This window comes from Procambarus clarkii, chromosome 43 (assembly GCF_040958095.1).
Source record: "Procambarus clarkii isolate CNS0578487 chromosome 43, FALCON_Pclarkii_2.0, whole genome shotgun sequence".
Classification (NCBI taxonomy): domain Eukaryota; kingdom Metazoa; phylum Arthropoda; class Malacostraca; order Decapoda; family Cambaridae; genus Procambarus; species Procambarus clarkii.
This window is the reverse complement of record NC_091192.1, coordinates 18,665,854-18,678,353: the sequence shown is the minus strand read 5'-3', so window position 1 is coordinate 18,678,353 and position 12,500 is coordinate 18,665,854. Positions and strand designations below refer to the sequence as shown.

The following is a 12,500-nucleotide window of genomic DNA, read 5'->3' as shown; positions in this document are numbered from 1 at the left end:
CTGCGTACTGCCTAGCCAGGATCGTATGAATCCAAAACTAACCAACCTAACCCATTGAGCCAGACGTATAGACAACTTCAATATTGCGCTGCTTGAATTTTTACTAATATGTTACATTTTTTAGCCGACTGGTCGATTCCGTTAAAAATGCGACGTAATAAATAACTGGACGGTTTGAACCCTCCCCCCCCCCAAGTAATTTCATGTGAGAGGGGACTGGTGGGGCTGGCACTACACATAATGACAGGCTGGGATATAATTGTGTCCGTGTTGAGCCACAAGGCAACCTGTCCTCTAGAACACTGCATCGCATTTCCATACATTAATACCCAACGGCCAAAATATGATGTACTATATAAATAATAGCAGTTGGCAAAATTGGTGGCTTGTCCAGTTTTTTGTTAGGTTGTGGTAGTTTAGTGCAGTTGTTGTGACAAGTGGAGAGGACAGGCTGCGCACCCATAATGTGACTGACCGACGAGATTACAGGACTAGATTACCTTGTCCTCTTGACAGGGTAATCCCGTCCCCTGTCATTACATTACATCAGTAAGGATTATATATACGAGCTTTTATTCACTTCCCCCCCTGTCAGAGGAGCCATGTGAACTTTGTCAGCCCCACTAACCCTTAAATTACGACTCAAGTCAATTTAAAGTTTGGGTCTACAGGATCACAATGCGCCTGAAGTAATTATTAAAGGCGGCACCAAGCCAGGAAGGCTGTGTAGCGCAAGCTATGTCGCAAGATAACTGAAAGGCACAAAATGTCACTCAATAAGAACAAGACACGAAGCAAATGATAGCAAAGGTATCCTATTCACCAAGAATTCCAATAAGAGTAATGACTAGGGGATAACAGGAAAGCAAGACGCTAACATTTCGAAAATCGGAGCAATGGACAAGGCGATGCGTGACCAAGTGGGACAACGCACCGCGGACAAAGGGGGACCAGGATGATGTTCCACTTACTTACCGTCAGTCAGGCGGGGACGACTGATTGACAACCTGGCCAAAGGTATCTCCTACCACATATTAGGGTTATGATTTCAGGGCTAAGCGTCACCGCGGCCCTGTCCTCGACCAGGCCTCCTTTTTGTTACACACTCCCAGGAAGCAGCCCGTAGCAACTAACTCCCAGGCACCTATTTACTGTTAGGTGAACAGGGGCATCAGGGTGAAAGAAACAGCCCCATTTGTTTCTGCCTCCACCTAGGATGGAACCCGAAGCCTTAGGTCTACGAACCCCGAGCACTGTCCACTCAGCTGTCAGGAGCCTTGGGGTGCCTGGGGTGGTGGAGGAAGGTCAAGGAGAGAGGTCACTTCTAAGAGCAGCAGTTACTTGTAGTGCCACCCCCAACGACCCTGCCAACGGTCACTGATTGCAGCATGAATGACTAAGAAGAAATCTGAATAGATAATCTCTTTCAGAGAAATGGTGCAAGCATGAATGGCCTCCTTATCAGGGGGGGGGGTCTGCAAGTTCACTCTAAAGAACTAATATGCTGGGAACCCAGCAAAATGCGACTGTCTTATATGCCAGAGATAATTACCAGCCTGTATTGGATTTCGACTACCATGTGAGGCAAAGGGTTAAAGAAAATCCAGAGCCATGAGGCCACTGCGAGAACCAACCACAGTGACAAAAGAACGGTAATGTAGAGAAACCAGTGGACGAGAGAATACAAAAATAGCATACAATTCTGCAGTGAAGATGCTAGTCTCCGGAGACGGGGGGGGGGGGGGGGGGGTGTGTGCAGGCAGCACATACAAGTCCAATTGGGGAAAACAAAGGAATAGCCAACACAGTCGGCAGACTTAGACTCAGCAGTGAGGAAAGAGGTCTGAGCAAAGAGGTCTTCTTGAGGTTATCTTGAGATGATTTCGGGCTTTTTCTAGTGTCCCCGCGGCCCGGTCCTCGACCAGGCCTCCACCCCCAGGAAGCAGCCCGTGACAGCTGACTAACTCCCAGGTACCTATTTACTGCTAGGTAAAAGGGGCATTTAGGGTGAAAGAAACTTTGCCCATTTGTTTCTGCCTCGTGCGGGAATCGAACCCGCGCCACAGAATTACGAGTCCTGCGCGCTATCCACCAGGCTACGAGGCCCCCAGGTCTGAGGTCTGAGCAAAGAGGTCTGAGATGAAAAATGTTCAAGGAAATGACTTTTCAAGACAGTATGGGGGAGTACAAGTCCTCACATGGGGTCAGGGTCCTGCACAATTTCACAAGTGGGAGCAAGGGAGAAACAGCACGAGGAGACGTTGCCTAGAGAAAATCTTGCAAACGCGCCACCCTAGAAGGAAAAGGAAGGCAAGAAGAGGGAGCAGGGATCTCTGGAGGAGCAATGGCCAAAGAGCAGCACGAGCAGGGATGGTGAAGGGAGCCCACGAGGTAGTGAAGTAACGACCACGACGCTCCTGTCAAGACAGGACGCCGGCTGCAACATGCAAGCTCTGGACGAGGGATCAACTAAAGGTACCAGAGCTGAGGCTCAACCCACCATGGTGCGGAGCATCAAGACGAAGGATCCAGATTATGGACAAGGAATAGGCAAGACGGCCATAATTGAGTTTAATGAGAACAAGAGAGAAGTGCAAATAGAGGAATGTGTGGCTATTAGCCTCTCCAGGAAGTATGGGGCAAGACCAGAAGTAAAGTAAGGGCTTTAGAGCAGTGAACTCTGAGCTGAGCTACATGTGGTGACCAGGACAAACAGGTGTCAGAGATCAACTCTAAGACTAACAGAAGGTAATTACCATGTGACAATGTGGACGAGGGACGACATGCCTCTTAGTAAGTCACAGCACAAGTCTTGGATGTGCAGGACTTCAAGCCATGATTGGTGGCCCAAGACGAAACTATCCATGAGTTGGAGCTGACATTGGAGGCAAGATGGAGCCGTCATCCAGATAGCAAAGATCAACATAAAGGGCTGAGAAAATGCCAGGGGAAACGGGAGGGAGGCCATTCAGGGCAACCTGAAGTAGAGTAGTGTTGAGAACACTACCTTGGGGGACACCGTCATACTTGTTGACAAGAGGTCAAGAAAGCAGCACCAACCCTCACTTGAAACGAGCGACGAGAGGAAGGACGCCTTGCACGAAAAGCGGGAGATTACCATCAAGGCCACAGAAATGCAGATGGGTTAAAATAGTGTATCTTCAGGCGGTGCATGAACTTTCTCCATATCAAAAAATAACTACCACAATGGAGGAATTCTCAAAAGCAGCACGAATGTAGATCAAATCCACAAAAACATCCGTCGTGGTGCAACCCTTGCAAAAACATGATATTCCAGGAACCACGCGAGACCAGATGCATATTAATCATACGCTCAAAGAATTTACAAATACTGGTCAGGACAATGGTACGAAAATCCTTTGGGGGAAGACCCTCGAGGACCAGGTATCCTACTGGGAAGAATATCTTCCTCGAGCCAGTCACCAGGGCCCAAGGACGACACCCAGATATCATTATAGACTCGCAACAAGTACTTCAAGGAGCACAGAGGGAGATGACGCAGCATCTCGAGTGAATACCGTGTGAGGCCGCCGCTGCAGACTAGCTGGGGGACAAGGCCGGCTACCGGTCACGACCAGTGTACACCCCCACCCCTATCTTCCCGCCCCCCCCCCCCTCTCCTCGTCTCCTCCCTTTTACCGTCCCCTCCTCTTTGCCCCTCTCATCTCCCTGCCCTTTCCCCTCCCTTTACCTTCGAACCTCAAACAGACATTTCCATTTATATATATAACACTGATACCTCGGCTGAAACTTTTCTTTCCACCCTTTCCCCTCCCCTCTGAACCCCATGTCCCCCATGACCCTCCCCCCTTCATCTCTCCCCCTCGCCAACCTCTTCCTCCCCATTCCCTCCTATATTTCCCCCATATCTCTGCTGTTTCCCTCTCCACTCCAACCTCATATTTACATTTATATAAAGAATGGGTACCCGGCTGCACTCGGGTCTCTCTTCCCTCATCAGTATTCAGCCCATTTTCCCCTTGACACCCCCCCCCCTTTCGTCTCTTCCCCCTCCTCCTCAGAAAATGTATTATTAAGAAGCACTGAAACAATTGTATGGGTCTCAGAAAATATACTATAACGATCACTAAAAACTAGGAGGAAACTCCACCAAACATTTCACTCAACTTCAAGAAAATCGCCTGATGGTCTCTAAATTATATTTCATAAGACATTTATCTAAGACCTACCCCGACCAGCCTGTGTTCGCCCTGTACCACAGACTATTTCCCCTGCAAGGTTGAAAGAGGCTAACGCCTCCAGTCTTAGAGAAACCATTCTCTCATAGTATATATATTATTGGATGATACTCTGATGCCCGGATAGTCCGTCTCTTTCCATACCCCCCCCCCCCATGTTTCCCCTCTCACCCATCATTTCTCACAGTCATCCTTTCTCACCCCCAAACTGCCCCAATCATCCCCACCCCATATTCTCACCCCTTCCCCTTCAGCTATTTTTCTATTTTCTCTTCCCCCTCTTCTCCGTCTCGCCTCCAACCTCAAATACAAACATTTCCATTTATATCTATACTGAGGGGAGGGGGGGGGGGATCAGGCATTGCCCAGGTCTATCTGCACCTCTACGTCCCTCTTCCCATCCTCTTCACCTCTTGTCCTGTCTCTCCTCTCATCATCATCATCCCCCCCACTCTTACAGCTTTCTCCACTGTATATATTATCTTCAACATTATAACCATCTTCCCTACTCACTATTTTTAACATTAATGAATTCAGTTAACTTTTTGAGCAAATCAAAGTGTAAACTCTATGGAAACCACACCCGCGATTTCATTTCAGACTTCATTTAAATTGCATGGGGAGATAGTTACAGGATCATATTTTTAAGAAGTATTTAAATTATGCCAACTATGACCAGCCTATGGTCGTCCTGTACCTCTGACCATTTTCTCTGCAAAGTTTGGTGGGCTAGCCCCAAGCATCTGGCCTCCAACTTTGGACAATGTGTGTATCACAGTGTATTTACTATGTGTCTGCACAATCGAGCTATTAGCTCTTGGACCCCGTCGTTAAACCAATCTATTTTCCTCTATTATGTCTACTCTATATATTTTCCAACACACATTCTGCTAGGTGAACAGGATCATCAGGGTGAAAGAAACTACCTATTTGTTTCTAATAATGTGTTAAGAGTGTGGGGAAGGGTGTGGCGGCCGGCGGCGTGTGGTGTCAACACCACACGAGCCGCCACACACACACACACACACACACCTCACTATAAACTTCCTTCACTAAACCAACTTTGGCTTCACTGCCCGAGCCTCGAGCCTCGAGCCCCGAGCCCATTATGTGCTTCTGGAACCTTCGTCCCGGGCTCATGTCATGAGCATGCCGCTCATGTACACTATATATAGGTATCCTTAAAAAAGACTAATTTGCCATAAACTACGCCTTAACTGCCACTCTAGTATCCACTTTCTAGTCACGGTCCTTTAATACATTTATAGGCTCAAATTAAACGTGTGATTATATATAATAGGGGCTTTGCAATAGGCCTAACAGTGTTGGTGAGGCGACCTTGGTAAAGGGGCCGGCCGGTGTGTGGAGGCGGCCGCTCTATGCTCACAGGTAGTGGAAACTCCCCACACTTATCACCATCACAGATATCATCGCTATAATTCTAATGTAAAACATTCAATATTATACAATATGTGTTATTAACTTGGAGAGTGAACGTACCTTGCGGATGTTGGCGAGTCTTGCTGGTGTGGAGCCGGCCACGAAAGCAACCTTATTCACCACTAACAGTTTCCTCTTGTATATTGCAGCTAATATTTGCCTTCCTCAACAGCGACCTACTTTACTGATTACAAAATCTCATCAAAACAGATTTCAGTGGTTAGGATTATGGGTGTAGTGTTCAAGAGTTCATTCACGGGAGAGGAGCGGCTGCAGAGACGTACTTCTTCTATGACACTCGCGCGTGTACTGAAGGCTGAAGGCTCGTCCTCCGCCCTGCTCTTACCGGTGAGGCGCGCGCACCCCTCTCCCCCTCCACGCCGCCCCCCGCCACCCCTCCCTCAATCCCAAACACCCCCATTTCCCCCCCCAAGTCTGTCCACCTCAGTAAATGCTATCCAACCACCACCCTTACATCAACCCACTCAAGGCCAGCCTTCCACAACCCCGCACCACTACCCTCCCTCTGCCAACCCCCCGCCCACCCCATCCGAATCATCGAGGTCTATGACAGTCGTTACTAAAATAAGACGGGGAAAACGAAGTCTGCGTAGACAGTATGTTCCTATAGATTGTCACAACCATTTGTCACTGTTCCCCATTAGAGACTGCATGGTGTATATGATGGAGAGGCAGTCTGGGATAACTGGGAAGATGCTGAACTGGGTAAGGGAGTGTAAGGTTCCTTTCCTGGAGGAAAGGAACCAGTCACAGTCAAAGAGGGCGTTTCAAGCTGGAGGAATGTAACAAGTGAGGTCCCACAATGATCTGTCCTGGGATCCTGGGACTGCTGCTGTTCCTAGTTTGTGTGAAAGACCTACCCGAGGGAGTGAGCTTGTGCATGTCAATGTTTACAGATGATGCACAAAGCTGATAAATATAAACAACTTAGGACTGCAGGAAGTTACAGGAAGACCTTGACAAACTCTAGGAGTGGTCAGAACAGCTGGTTGCTGGAATTCAGTCACAAAAAGTGTAGGGTAATGACGATGGGAAAGGGAGAGAGATCAGATCAGCATCTACATCATAACGGAAAGGAAGCTACAGGACTCGGAAAGAAAGATTTGGAAGTGGAGATAGTTCCATCACTAACACCAGCTGCACACATAAACAGGATAACATCGTTTATAAACTTAAATCAGGACTCCTTCAAGGAAATCTATACAACATTAGTTAAACCAATATTGGAACATGCATCACTAGCATGGAATCTGCATCTTGTGAAGCATAAAACCAAACTTTAAACTGTACAAAGGTTTGCAAAAAGATTGGTTAGACCTGAGACGGCTAAGCTACAAGAATAGGCTAGTGAAGCTAAATCTCAACCCCTAGAGGATAGAAGGAAACAGAGGGAATATGATCTTTAACATACAGGATAATGAATGGAATAGATAATAATGAATGGAACAGATAAGGCTGAAAAGGATAGCCTCTTCAAATTGACAGAACGTAGAACAAGAGGACACAGGTGAAAGCTAGAAACGCAAATGAGCCGAAGAAATTTATGTTAATACCCGTGCCCTGTACGGGTAGGCATCAAGAAGAATGCACTGAAAGAAGTAGTTGTGTAAGCCACCTCCATCCACACGTATAAGGCCAGATTCCACAAAGAATTTGAATACCAAAGTTGTTAAGTTATAATGCAACGGATACAACAGGGCTATAGTAGGCGGGGCATGTAGAGCTAGACCTTACGCCCCGTAGACACTATTAGGTAAGCACTCAACGCTACCCAACCCTCACCCTTAACCCAACCCACTCAAGGCCAGCCTCCCACAACCCCGCACCATTTAAATTTTTAAATTTTGCCCCGAGGGGCGAAATTATTGGGCAGCGCCACTCATCTTGTGAGTGGACACACCGCCATAGCAGAATGTACAACACTCCCCAATAGGAAGAAAACCCGCTGGGTTGTTCATCCTGTCACTTGTACCCAGACACAGCTGGGACTTGCTTAACTGTCTCAAGTGAACAACTCCTCAAACAAGAAGATTAACATCTATCAACCCTTAAAAGCTTACGTTATCTTGCGGGTGCAAAATGGGGAAATCTTTTAAGAACAGCATCAATATTTGACAAATAGTGTTTTCCTAACTCAAACAATGTGGGGTTTATTATTCTACACATATTTCTGATATCTCTCAGGTGTTCACATTCACGTAGATAGTGGTCAAGGCGGTGTCCGTCACTCTCACCACAGATTCTGCAACTTCGCTGATCAACTGTTGTTTCCATTCCATATCTCCATGGATATTTGTATCCAAGACGGATTCTCGCTATTACTGATTCCCTCCCTCGTCCTCCTCCTCTTCGACCATAACGATTGGGATTGCCAGCTGCAACCATGTTGTACCATCGTATAGATTCACTAGTTTGTGCTTCTATCCTCCTTTCCTCAGTTACCTTGTCACGGTGATGTTGCCTGACAATACCTCTAATTTGTAGTAGAGTCTTGGGTATGAAGTATTCAATATGGTCTCCTTCAGCGCCTTCAGCAGCCAGCACATCTGCTCGTTCATTTCCACATATTCCAACATGGGAGGGGATCCACAGAAACTTGATGACTCTTCCCTGATTGGTAAGTACTCTCACAGCTCTCTTAATGTCAGCGACTATTGCAAGATTTTCTGCCCGATTTTTACTTAGGCTTTGCAGTGCTGCTTTTGAATCGGTGCAAATCACTGCACCATTAGTGTTCCGTTCAAGAAACCTTAACGCCATAACAATGGCAGTTAGCTCTGCTTGCGTTGAAGAGGCATAGTTCTCAATACGTGCTTTTTCTTCATTTCTGCGTTGGAAAGTATTATCCTTGATTACCGTGTATGCTGCACCAGCCCTGCCATTGACAGGATTAGATGACCCGTCAGTGTAGATTTGATCTAGTTCATCTCCGACTTCTTTATAAATTTCCTCGAGATACTTGTGCCTCATTTCTTGTGGTATCATGTTGGATTTTTTCGTTGCCATTTCATTGATGATGATCTTGCACCATTACCTTCCATTAACCCATACTCCAACTTACTTCTAGACCACAACCCGCTACTAACCCATCAACACTACCCATCCTTACCTAACCCAATCCATTCCTAACTCCGAACTACCCTTCATAAAACCCTCCCATCTATACCATCATTCCATCCCTTGTCCCCATCCACCAACACTCACCCAAATCCCTTTATACCCATCCAAAGTCTCCATCTCATCCAACACTTTTTTTTCTTTGAGATATATACAAGAGTTGTTACATTCCTGTACAGCCACTAGTACGCGTAGCGTTTCAGGCAGGTCCCTGGAATACGATCCCCGCCGCGAAGAATCGTTGTTACAACCAAGTACACATTTTACTGTTGAGTTAAACAGAGGCTACAGTTAAGGATTTGCGCCCAGTAAATCCTCCCCGGCCAGGATACGAACCCATGACAGAGCGCTCGCGGAACGCCAGGCGAGTTTCTTACCACTACACCACGGAGACTGGACTTCTAAAACTTATCCTTAACCTGCACCTCTCCAACATCTTCACAACCACACTCCCCGCAAAACAAATGGTCTATCCATTCATCATCACTACAGCTGATCCCCATCCATAATTTTCATCCCTCACACTCCATTATCCCCACCTCCTCCCTTCCCACTTATTTGTCTACTAATATCACAATTGTTCGCCTTTCCACAGTAAAACAACACAAAACATACTCTTTTTCATCAATATAATATTTGTATATATAGGGGTACCACCTCCGGTGAATTGTAGGTACCCATAGTCTCGGGGAAGAGAATAAAAGGTAGTTTACATATATAATTTTGTATAACGTGTTGAACCAGACCGTTCGCGCCTTATATATCTTATAAATGGTCTCGGTAGTCCACTTGGGTTCGTTCTCGACTCACAATCGATAATTGCGCGTTCGAATCCCGGACGGGATGAAAATGGTTGGGCGTGTTTCTAATCACCTATTGACCCTGTCCACCTAGCAGTCAATAGGTACCCAGGAGTTAACTTCTTGTGGGAGTTGCATCCTGGAGGAAGGGTTCCAGTAGTTTGACCCTGGGGGAACCTCGATATAAGCATAAGATGTATTGTATGTATAAGCTGGCTGCGTGTCCCCCGACACCCGTATTATTATATATCAAATATCAGCCCATCCTCCTACAATGAAAGTAACTATTTGTTTTGGCAGTTCTTGATTCTCGAAGAATGAATGTCATGACTTCATTTTGAATGCTTTCAAGTTTTTTCATATAGTTTTGGGAATAAGTGCACAAAACTGGTGCTGCATAGTCTATGACGGAGCGCACATAGGCTGTGTACATCATTTTATGCACGGCAATAGAGGCTCCATGTCCATTCCAGGTCATAGCTTTCAGTGCCCTGAGTCGACTTTTGCATGTTCCTATGAGTTGGTTGAGCTCCTCTTTCTTCCCCTTGTTAGAGCCGACAGTGACGCCAAGGTACCGATAGTGGTCAACCCATTCAAGTGTTACACCATTAATTTGTAGTTCTTCCTTTTCTCCCCGCTTGTGATGATAGTATGCTTTTGTCTTGTTTGTGGAGAGTGAAACCGAGCTCAACACATTTCCTTCCAAGGAGTTCAATGGACTGTTTAATTTTTTCCCAAGGTGGTAGCTTGTATTAGGACATTATCTGCATATCTCACTTGTTGCGTTCCTTCCGGAAATTCAATAGTTGCAATGGCGTTCATAAGTATATTAAACAGTGGGACTTAAGACCCCTCCTTTGGGGGTCCCGAGTTCCATACTCATTGTTCTGGAGACTGTTCCGTTGAATCAGACCTTGGCTTTCCTCCCTGTGAGATAAGTCTTCAATCCATTTCATGAGTCTCCCCTTGACACCCATGCATGCAAGCTCGTCCAGCAATCCCCTGTGTTTGTCGAAGGCTCCTTTGATGTCAACAAATACAGAATACTTAGATGTGTCATTAGCCAACTATACAATTTGCTGTGCTCCGTCCTTTAACAAATCCATTGACCCCCCCCCCTCCCCTAGCCTGCATATTTTGTGCAACAGTCGGTTTAGGATGATCCTTTCAAGCATCTTGCATGTGTATGACATGAGACTGATAGGTCTGTAATTGCCAGGATCATTGGGCTTCGGTATGGGAACAATTATAGCGTGTTTCCATTGCGTGGGCAACACTCCACTTAGGAATGATTTGTTAAACAGGTGGAGTAGTGGATTCCCAGACACCTCACACAGTGTACTGAGTAGAGAGCGTCGAGAATAATAACCAATCAGGGAAGAATCGTCAAATGTCTGTGGATCCCCTCTCATGTTGGAATCTGAAGGTGAACGAAAAGATGTGCTGGCTGCTGAAGGATTGAATACTTCATACCCAAGACTCCTCTATAAACTAGAGGCATCATCAGGCAATATCACCTCGACAAGGTTACTGAGGAAAGCAGGAGAGAACAAACTAGTGAATCTGTACGATGGTACAATGTGGTTGCAGCTGGCAATCCCAATCATTATGGCCGAAGAGGAGGTGGACGCGGGAGAGAATCAGTAATAGCGAGAATTCGTCTTGGATACAAATATTCATGGAGATTCAAAATGGAAACAACAGTTGAGCAGAGGGGTTGTAGAATCTGTAGCGAGAGTGACGGACACCTTCACCTAAGTGTGTGAACATCCGAGTCTTAAGAAATATGTATAGAAGAATAAACCCCACGTTGTTTGGATTAGGAAAACCACTATTTGTCAAATATTGATACTATTCTTAAAAGATTCCCCACCATTTTGCACCCGCAAGATACAGTACAATTGTAAGGGTTGACGAATGTTAATCTTTTTGTTTGAGGAGCTGTTCACTTGAGACAGTTAAGCAAGTCCCAGCTGTGTCTGGGTACAAGTGACAGGATGGACAACCCAGCGGGTTTTCTTCCTATTGGGGAGTGTTGTACATGCTGCTATGGCATTATGTCCACTCACAGTTTGAGTGGCGCTGCCCAATAAACTCGCCCCTTGGGGCAAAATTTAAAAAGATTAAATTTAGTAACTATTTGGTGTAAAGCAGCAGTATGTAGTGATGGACCGCCAGAAAGTTGACTTGTAGTATTGTACCTGGAGAATCCGGAACTTCTTAAACCGCAACATAAATATAAGACCTCACCTCTCCTAGCAAGCATAGGCCTAATACGCGTTATATTAGTCCTAATACAGTACATATATGTGCTAAATTAGGCCTTGGAATATTTAAGTTTGGGTTTAATGCTATTTGTTCTGGACTATAAAATTAATAGTACAAAAAGCGGTGTACTGGTGGTCCGTCACTACATATTGGTACCTTCCACCAAACAGTTACTACAAACACTATCACTTCAGCAGGACGGGTTACCAAATATAGCAATAACCTCCCTATCAAAACTCCAACCCATCCTCCTGTTTAGATAACATATTTTGTAACTATGTGCACATAGTACAAATATCAACGTACTAAGCAATTAGATAGTAGAATTTTGTACTATTCACTTGAAAGTCCAAAAAAGTGACTAAAAAACACTTAAATATCCCTAGGCCTATTATAGCACACATGTACTATATTAGGTCTCATATCATCAATTAAGCCTAGGAAGGTTAGGTTAGTTTATGTTGTCTTTGCAACATAAGTAGAAAATCGTTTTCTGGTTTGTCCCAATCCAATAGGGACAAACTTTACACTACTTTATAATTGCGTTATAAGTCGGTATATGTACCATGGTCCTCATCCTTCCTCTCAGTACTATCAAACAGAAAGACGGGCTGTACAATATGAGTGACATGTG

General features: G+C 45.5%; 2 protein-coding genes across 3 annotated transcripts in view; one reads left to right on the top strand and one right to left on the bottom strand.

Moving 5' to 3' along the window:
- Positions 1 to 5,973, bottom strand: part of LOC123755771 (uncharacterized) — a gene marked incomplete at its 3' end in the record, with an annotated part of 249,077 nt that extends 243,104 nt beyond the window's left edge. The window contains 1 exon segment of one of the 2 annotated variants that reach the window (XM_069300074.1): positions 5,721 to 5,973. 2 annotated transcript variants of the gene reach the window in all.
- Positions 1 to 12,500, top strand: part of LOC138349721 (glutamate synthase [NADPH] small chain-like) — a 43,918-nt gene that overhangs the window by 843 nt on the left and 30,575 nt on the right. The window lies entirely within an intron of this gene.